We start from the raw sequence: 9513 nt of genomic DNA on the forward strand, positions 1-9513 counted from the left end.
CATCTCTATTTGATCAAGCAGCTGGCTTTTTCTCCTTCTTCATTCTTCACTGCATCAAAGAGTTCAAATAATAAAAGCAAGAATATCTGCTAACATAATTAAAGTTAATGATTAGCAGCAACAAATAATCAGTAGTACAGAAACTAGAAAAGACCAACTCTGCTATCAAGTTTATTTAGTTTACAGGGGAATGGTGGTCTGTTAAACTCATATTTCTGTGTGATATCTTTGTGAATACTACGAAATTGTCTTATAAAGCCAAATATAGAAAATTCTTTTTCTAAACCAATTCATTTCCTTATAAAGCTAGGGACAACATGGTTTAGAGTTCTAGAATAACAGTCAAAGATTTGTGTTAATAATAGTCAAAGAAGAGAGCTAAAAAGGATATTAATGGGGTGAGAGTCAGACAGATGAACAGGCATTGGGTGTTTATAAGCATTTAGAGCAGTGGATGAGTATATATTTTGCCGTTGAACAAAGTGATGAGAAAGAAGCAAACATCTGAAACAACTACTACTACCTTTGCATCTTGTTAGTTTTTATTTGACCTGTGCAATAACTAAATCAGAAGAGGCGACACAGTTTTATCTGTGCAATAGCTAAATCAGAAAGGGAGAAGTAAATCTATTCAACCATGGTTTTAGCCAAAAAAAAGAGCCTAGATTTTACTTTACCTAGAAAAATAATTGTCCCATCATCTTAGTTTAGGAACAGAGTTACATAGGTGAACCTGTAACAAATTACTCAGAGATTCAACTAGATTCAATGCTGTAACAAATTACTCAGATTCAACTAGATTCAATGCACCTAACTTTTACACACACGTACAAATGTTGGTGTGTGTGTGATTGATACTCCAAATTTCCATCTCCACAAATGAATCCAACAAAGTCCAATTATAAGTCATGAATAATCCTCAAATACATTTATTCAAAAAAGAAAAACATGTGACCAAATGATCAATAGACACCAGTCCTAATCATACAAGACAGGGAAAACAAAACTACAACAATGCCAATCAGTTTGCATCCAACATTCATCTTAATCTTTAATCTACGAGCAAAAGCAATGCAAACAAGGGCATTCTGCCGAACATGCATTCTACTGCCAACTGAGAAATGTTTGTGAACAACACAAGCTTCTAATGCAATGTATACTTGATAGTTCATAACTTGGTTCTCATGTATCATGTAGTTTGGATTAAATTTTGCACTTTTTGGCAGATTTTAAACCCCAATCGAACTAAGAGAAAGCCTTCAGAATTACACTAAAAAGTTAATAGTGCTAAGATCAGCCATGATTACAGTGAGCTCAGTATAAATAGTGAAGGCATAAGACATAAGAAGGTTGAGCTAAATTGCCACATTCCCTTTCCTCAATATGTAACCGATACATCAAATTAAATGCCCTAGTTTCTACACTAAACTGTAAAACAAGATTTAATTAGGATATTTTGTTTCCTACTTTCATTAACATCATCATAATCATCATAGCCATATAAAAATTGCAACAATTAAATCACATCAAACTAAATATTAGTGCAAGCACACTCAATCAGAGTTGGAGCTACACTCAATCCTTCCATTCTAAATCAAAAAAGAAACATGTAGTTCATAGTTTGACCCAAAATCAACACTAATTCTCAACTAAAAATCAAATGCATCAAACTATATGGTAATTGCATAGTTGAATATAGAGAATGGGAAAATGCACGCCAACACTCATGGACGAAAATTGAACCAACACTCGTGGACGAAAATTGAAACAAATAAAGTGCGGGGAAATTAACAGACTGATGTGGACGAAAATTGAACTCCATACGAAAATGTGGAAAATTCCTAAAACAAACCACACAAAAGAAGAGATAAATCACCGCTACAGAATCAGTGTGGGGGAAAAACGACAGCTCCCTCTCCTTTCTCCTTCCTCGCAGTTGTGGCTTGTGGCTTCAGAATCACCTCTACAGAATCACCTCGCAACTTTCACGGACTGAGGAGATTACCAGCTGAACGGTCGAATCGAGCTAGGGTTTGGAGAATTTCAAATAGCTGAACGGTGAATCGATCAATTTGTGAGATTAGAGGAAGGGTTTATTTTTTGGTGATGAAGTGGAATCACTTATGGAATAAAAATTGTTTAAAAATCCAAGAATATAATTGTGTAAAAAGCGGATAAATTTTCCCACGGATGTTGGCCCTTGGAAATTAATTATAATCGCAGCTTTAAGTTTCCAACGGATATTGGCCCTCGGTAAATGATTTATAAAATAATTATTTTTAAAAAATAATAGCTTTACCCACGGAAAATTCCGTTGGTAAAATAAACTGACATAGTCCGTGACGAAAACGTTGGAAATAACGTCGGGAAAATAACCAACGGTAAATCCCTTGGTAATCCATTGGTAAATTCCGATGGAAATTATGTGGTTGGTAAATCCCTTGGTAATTAGCGTTTTTTTTTGTAGTGTATGAGTAACTCTAATAAATAGCCCTCCACCAACTATGATCTAACTTCACCAAAATAGATTTCAATTTACACATCAATGCTCATTCAATCTCACTATGAATTTAAATGATTCGTTAAAAATTATTCGTGGAAATTTGCCTCTTATTTGTTGGACTAAGGAGCCCGATAGGAAAGCGAATTAATCCATAACAGTGAAAAATGCTCAAACTAAAAAATCACAAGAGTAGTAAGCATATGTGTCGACTTTGTAGTAAACAGCAAATCCAAGTGACACTTACATGGAAAACGATACAAACTACTCAAACCGAGATCCGAAGACTACAAGTAGCAAGAAAAAGAAAATCCATGAAGGAAGACAAAAGCTATACCAAAATTCTAAAATTATCTACTTTAATCGATATAGTACAAGTGAAATGAGTCCAACAATAACTGACGGATCAAAACAACAAAATGAAATGTGTGATCAAGGTCTAGGCTGACACACATGATTCATATATCTACTTACATATTCTATAATCTACAGTACTTGATATTTATATATACTACTCTCTTTTATCCAAAGTAGTAATACATAAAACTAGCTAATCCTAGCCCAACTATTGACATTCATATAAACTATTCACTTAACCATCTCTCTTACAAGAAGCCTTTTGGATCTATCTATGTCCAAGAAACACAAACAAATCTGTCTCTCCAACTCCTCCAACTGTTCCACTAAGCAAGACTCATGCACTTGAAACTCCCTCACCACTTCCCTCAACGTCTCCTTCCTCCCTTTCCTAACACAAACTGTTGAAAAGTAAAATGCAGAAAATAAAAGACGCTAAAAGCTTTGAAGACTACATTGTATTAGGCTTGAATTATTATTGTTGATACATAGTACATCTCTATTTATAGGACTAGAAAAGTAATGCACCTAGGAACAATACAATTGGAACTATAACACTATTAATGTCATGTTCCTTGAAAATCTAAAGTGACTCTTTCCAATATTCTTGAGACTCTAATAGTCTATTTACAACACAAACATCCGCAACAAACCTCCTATGCTCAATCTCATCCTCAAGCCTCTTCACAATCCCTCCAGCCGTTTCTCGTCGCAGCTCCGCTCAAGCCGCCTCATCTTCTTAATGCACCGAATCCCATCAGAACCAGACTGGCAAGAGATTTCTTGATGGTCAAAGTTTGCCTCTTGAGCTTTTTGCACGTGTGTGTCAGACCTTGGAACATGGCCACGTGGCATTCGCGTAAATCAAGGAATGAATTAGTATAGTACTTATCAATTTCAGAATAAATTTGGAACGATAAAGAGTTCAACAAGCATAAAATATGATAAATTGTTTGTTATTTCTTTAAAAATCATTCATATAATTAGTTAAAGATATGTAGACATCTAATTATAACATAAACCATGAAACTCTTAAAAAGTGAACATATTAAGCTAGTTGTTAGAAAAAAAATAGGATGAACTTATTTAATAAGTAAAGGACTAACCGTTATTTGCAAATGGTATTTTGAGCTTACAACATATGATCTTTCTCATCTTAATCCGACAAACAAATGATCCTAACAAATTAATGGATAAGAAAATTTATTTTCCAAAAGAAGAAGGCCAATTTATAGTTTTCTTGGTTTAGTTGGCAACTAAAATCCTACACCCACAATTATAGTCTTTCACATGTTTTGTGTGCATTCCTTCCACGTTAACATTGTGTACGTGTAAGATATACAGAAGCTTCGGTAACATTATAACGGTTTGAATTTAAAATTTGAAGATATATTTTGAGCCAAAAATCAAGGAAATATTTAGAAGAATCAAATCAAAAAATACTCATTAGAATAATGATCCAATAGAACATGCACGGTAGAGCCTCAGGGCGCGAGGTGGAATCGCGATCCTAGTGTAGGATTGCTATGGGAGACCCGTTGCGATTTCCGCCAACTATAGATCAAAAGGTTGTACCGCTTTACTTATTCAAGGTTGTTTCACGGTGTGAGGCTCGTCGCGATGACCATTGTCATTAACTAATCTTAGGAAGTTAATATTATGTAATTTATGACTTTAACTTATGTAATATGGGAATTTAAATTATGAAAATTTTAGTCATTTTATTTTGAGTTTATGATTATCACGTGTTTAGATGTGACGGCTTCGATTGTTGGAAGATATGACAACCCAAAAATAGAGTTGCAATATCTTTTTCTCCATCATTTTACTAGCAAAAATATTCCGATGTTTTATAAGTAGTAAAAAACATTTTGATATTTATAGTACTTTATCTAAAAAAAATCTAAAAGTGTGCTTATTTTAATAAACAGACAAAAATAATAAAAAAATAGTTTAAATCTTAATTTCTAGAATAAATCTAGAAAATTTAAAAAAAGCTAGAAAATAAGCTAAAATGCCAAGGTGAGAGAAACACCAAAAGAGAATGAGGAATCATAAGCCTTGTGTGTTACCTTTAGGGTATGACCATATATAGAACCAAATACTTCCTTCGTCCCATTTTAGGAGTCTCATATAAGTATGATACGAATTTTGAAATATATAAAGAAAAGTTGGTGGTAAAGATAGTGTAATACTAATCCTATTTTATATAAGTGAAAAAAGGTTAGTGGAATAAAATGTAAGTGAAAAAAGGTTAGTGGAATGTGGGCCTATTAACATTTATGGAATATTTCAATCGGAATTTCTAAAGTGGGATATCTAACAATAATAAACCGAGACTTCTAAAGTAGGACGGAGGAAGTACTCATTAGCTATCTTCTTGTGTACGTGAATCACGGTATATGTTACAGGCAACTAGAAACATAGCCCCGATAAATATTTGGTCAGATAGATGATTATATGCTACGTGCATTCAGTTTAATTCGATTATATAAATAAAATCTACAAAATGTCAAAATTTATGTATTTAGATTTTGTAAATTAATAGGCAAATCTGTTATGGTCATGAATTTTGACGCAGATTGCCTAACAAATTGATAAAATAGTTTGGTAAAAAGAGTTAAAAAAAACATAAGAAAGGAAATAAAAAAAAAGGTTGAAAAGTAAAATAAATAAGAAAAGAAAGAGAGCTAACCGTTTGTTAATTCTTTTGCCCTGTTTTCTCTTCAACCGTTATATATTGATCCTCTCACACATTCACGCCAGAGACGAAGCCAGAAACTTTACGTTGGGGGGCCCGAGGCTTAGGTATTTTTTAGTGTTGGCATTGTCGAAATTTTTTTTAGCATCAGCAATGGAGAATTGCAAAAGATATAGTAGATGAATAATGAGAGGAAAAAAAAGAGAATGCATAATAGAAATTAGAATTATGCTAGTACTATATGTGCTTATTATCGTTATAAAACAAGGTGCAAGTAAATTAGAGTAATATAAAACTAAAAGTTGGATATATGCAAATAAAATAGCAATTAGAGTAAAACTATTAGACATAAAAGTGTAAGAAAATAAAATAAGGATATTTTTTTTTATTTATAGGTAGAAGGATTTGAACTTGGAAAAAAAAAATATACTGTAATTAAGAAACTAAAACAAATTCTTGGAAGTAAAAGTGTAAAAATAATGATTTGTTACTTAATGAATTGAATTTTGGGAACATTAAACAAACTCCTAGATATAAGAGTGTAAGAAAATAAAGCAAACAAAAAAAATTGAATTTTAGGCTAAGGGGGGTGACTTGGGAGCATAAAATTGCAAGTAAATTGTGCAAAGGATAAAAAAAGGAACAATCTGCTGGCTTGGGGATTCTAACTCGAGTAGTGCAAAAACAATGACTTGAGCTGAAACCAACTGGGCTACTCACAATCTTTGTTAAACTTTTAAACATTTTTGTACTTTTAATACATATTAATTTTTCTTAAAAAAAGAATTTTAATAATATTAATCTGGACTGAAAATCCGTGTCCAATGGGCTTTGTTAAGCCCAATAATAAAAAGACATGGAGTTGATGTCACATAAAGCAACCAAATTTTATGGACTTAAAACTAGCTGGAAATTTTTTTTTCCTGAAATGTGTTCGAAGATAGTATAGCGAATAGCATAAGTACTCCATCCGTCCCACTTTAAAAATCCCGATTGAGTTTAGCATGAGTTTTAAAAAATATAAAGGAAAGTTGGTGAAAAAAAAAGTGGAATGTGGATCTAATTTTTTATATTAGTTTTATAATAAAATATGAGTGGATAAAGATTAGTGGAATATGAGGCCTCATACCATTTATATAATATTCCAACCGGAACTCCTAAAGTGGAACATTAAAAAATGGTAAATCGGGACTCCTAAATTGGGACGGAGGGAGTACTATAGTAAACGATTAGATTTACAAAATATTTGAAAAATAAAAAAATGCACAAGGCCATTTTTGGAAAAAAAAATGTTTAGGATAAATTATTGCTTGAAATTTTTTTCGGTTGAGTAGATTTATCAAACAACTACTTGGCTACTCCTATTTAAGTTTCGAACAGATTAACACAGTACTATCATTCGAATAGGCTACGCGTTATATTTTCGGTATCAATTCCTAAAATAACAATATAGATAGAGTTTGGTTTCCTAAATAAAATAATATCAAGATATAATCTAAAATTAAATAATGAAATTAATTTAGTTGGGAAAGGTAGACTACGACTGATTATCATGATTATCCATTTAGGATTGAGTTGTGAGATTCATTCTCACGACACACCGATATAATTTGGCACACCGATAACCTCGTTTTGTTATCATTGTACAAGTATTCTATTTTGGAAACCATTTACTTTCCTCCGATCCTACAAGAACAACAATTTGACTATGACTGTCACTTTGCATCAGTCATCAGACAAAGAAAAACAACGGAATTCTGTTTTGTATAAATGATTCAAGTAAAGCAAGGACAACATGATAGTTGACAGATAAGTATGGATTTAATAATTGTTTAAAGCATTACACCTATCTTCCATTTGGGATTAAAAGATTCTAATAGTTTATTCATTTTATTCATTATTTGCATTGTTAAAAGGTCTCATGTCAGTTTTCAAAAATAGGCACGATCATCGTGCCTAACACGGGATAACATAGGATACTACCACGATTCCTTATTTAATTCTATTGTAAGATTTCAGATTTGCTCTCATAAATTTTTGTTTGTTGTATTCAAAGATATTAATATACACACTCGTTTGAGACTAATTTTTTGTTCACATTTACTCCAGATATTTACAAATTTGTTATGCATGACCCACCATTTTTCACTTTCCACGTGCTATAAATTGAGGGAACATCTTTTTTAATACATCAACTATCTTAAATGATCAAATTTAATCCGTAACATATCATAATATCTTTTGAAGTCCATCAACTATAAGTTAATATCAAATAACTTATGTGGGAAATTGTTATTAATATTCTATTACTATTAATTATTTATGTTTAGTTTTACTTATTTGTAGGAGTAATATTTTAAATCATTGTACTATATTTAATATTAATGGTGAAATAACTTATGTTTAGGGTTTAGGGTTTAGGGTTTAAAGGAGTATCAAAACAGAAATGATCAAATAACTTATGTGGGAAATCATGAATTAGGGTTCTAATTCCTTAAACATGATTTATTTGTGTTCTTGAATGCAATTTGATTTGTTTAACATGTAGATAATTAATCCCATAATCGGTCAAATAGATCTGTATATCTGATTTATTTGTGTATGCGTCTTCCGCTGTGCAAGGGACTCCAATCCCCAGCAATTGGTATCAGAGCCAATTTTTGGCTCTGATTATGTGGATTAATTTCATGTTATGTGAATTGTATGATCAGATGTGTTTTCGTTGCTCGTTATTTTTTTTAAAATATGCAAAGTTCGAGAACCCTAGATCGAAGAATGCAATCGATCTTCGGCGTTGGAAGTTTCCGCCGGTTTATGCGACAGCAACAATCACCCAAAATACTTTTTGTTAATGGGTGAATTCAATTATATCCATGTAATCATGACATGGATATAATTGAATTCACCCATTAACAAAAAGTATTTTGGGTGATTGTTGCTGTCGCATAAACCGGCGGAAACTTCCAACGCCGAAGATCGATTGCATTCTTCGATCTAGGGTTCTCGAACTTTGCATATTATAAAAAAAATAACGAGCAACGAAAACACATCTGATCATACAATTCACATAACATGAAATTAATCCACATAATCAGAGCCAAAAATTGGCTCTGATACCAATTGCTGGGGTTTGGTGCCCCTTGCACAGCGGAAGACATGCATACACAAATAAATCAGATATACAGATCTATTTGACCGATTATGGGATTAATTATCTACATGTTAAACCAATCAAATTGCATTCAAGAACACAAATAAATCATGTTTAAGGAATTAGAACCCTAATTCATGATTTCCCACGGTTTAGAATTACCGATCTGATTCTCCAAAGAATTGTCGATTGCTTGCGCCTTCTCCACGAGATGATCTTCGTACTCAACCATAAATCTTCTAATCTGTATTCCGAACTCAGATTATAACCTTTGGGTGGGCAAAGCTTGTCGGAATCGAAAAGGGCTTGATTAGAAAGAAGACAGAATATCAGTTTTGTCAAAAACCGATTTTTCGTCCACTCCCAGAGGGGAGCACGAAAATTAATGATTAAAATTCAATTAAGTCTCCTTTCTAATCTCCTTTTATATTGAGTTAAGGTGGGCCAGATTAGGGATCCATGGAGGTTGGACTTGGGCCAAACCTGTTGGACTTTTACTAATTAAATTGAGCCCCAATTTAATACAAGTCCAAACAGAATATTATTATCATCCACTATAGTATAATAATATTGACTGCCCGTCCAATCCCAAATTACGAGTAATCCGGGCTTTTACCTCTTTAATTTATTATTTCTTGTGTTTAAGATATAAATATCCATTAATTAATTTAAGTCTGAGCTATTTGACTTTAATTAATTAATATCTTTTTCCAAGAGTTGTCTAGTTCAAAATCTTTATTTATTATTATGGAATAAATTCCAACCGGCCGGGTTTCTGAATATTAAAACCTTTTCCGAACACCT

General features: G+C 32.5%; 1 protein-coding gene and 1 long non-coding RNA gene across 5 annotated transcripts in view; both read right to left on the reverse strand.

Annotated features, from left to right (window-relative positions):
- LOC125201086 (protein NLP6-like) overlaps positions 1 to 9513 on the reverse strand; it is a 25707-nt gene that overhangs the window by 5856 nt on the left and 10338 nt on the right. The gene's annotated exons all lie outside the window — the stretch shown is intronic.
- Positions 3288 to 4035, reverse strand: LOC125201088. The gene is made up of 2 exons (XR_007172840.1): positions 3964 to 4035; positions 3288 to 3689 (listed from the first exon to the last, which is right to left on the reverse strand). It is a non-coding gene; the product is annotated as an uncharacterized LOC125201088 (long non-coding RNA).

The sequence above is a fragment of the Salvia hispanica genome, chromosome 1 (genome assembly GCF_023119035.1).
Source record: "Salvia hispanica cultivar TCC Black 2014 chromosome 1, UniMelb_Shisp_WGS_1.0, whole genome shotgun sequence".
Classification (NCBI taxonomy): Eukaryota; Viridiplantae; Streptophyta; class Magnoliopsida; order Lamiales; family Lamiaceae; genus Salvia; species Salvia hispanica.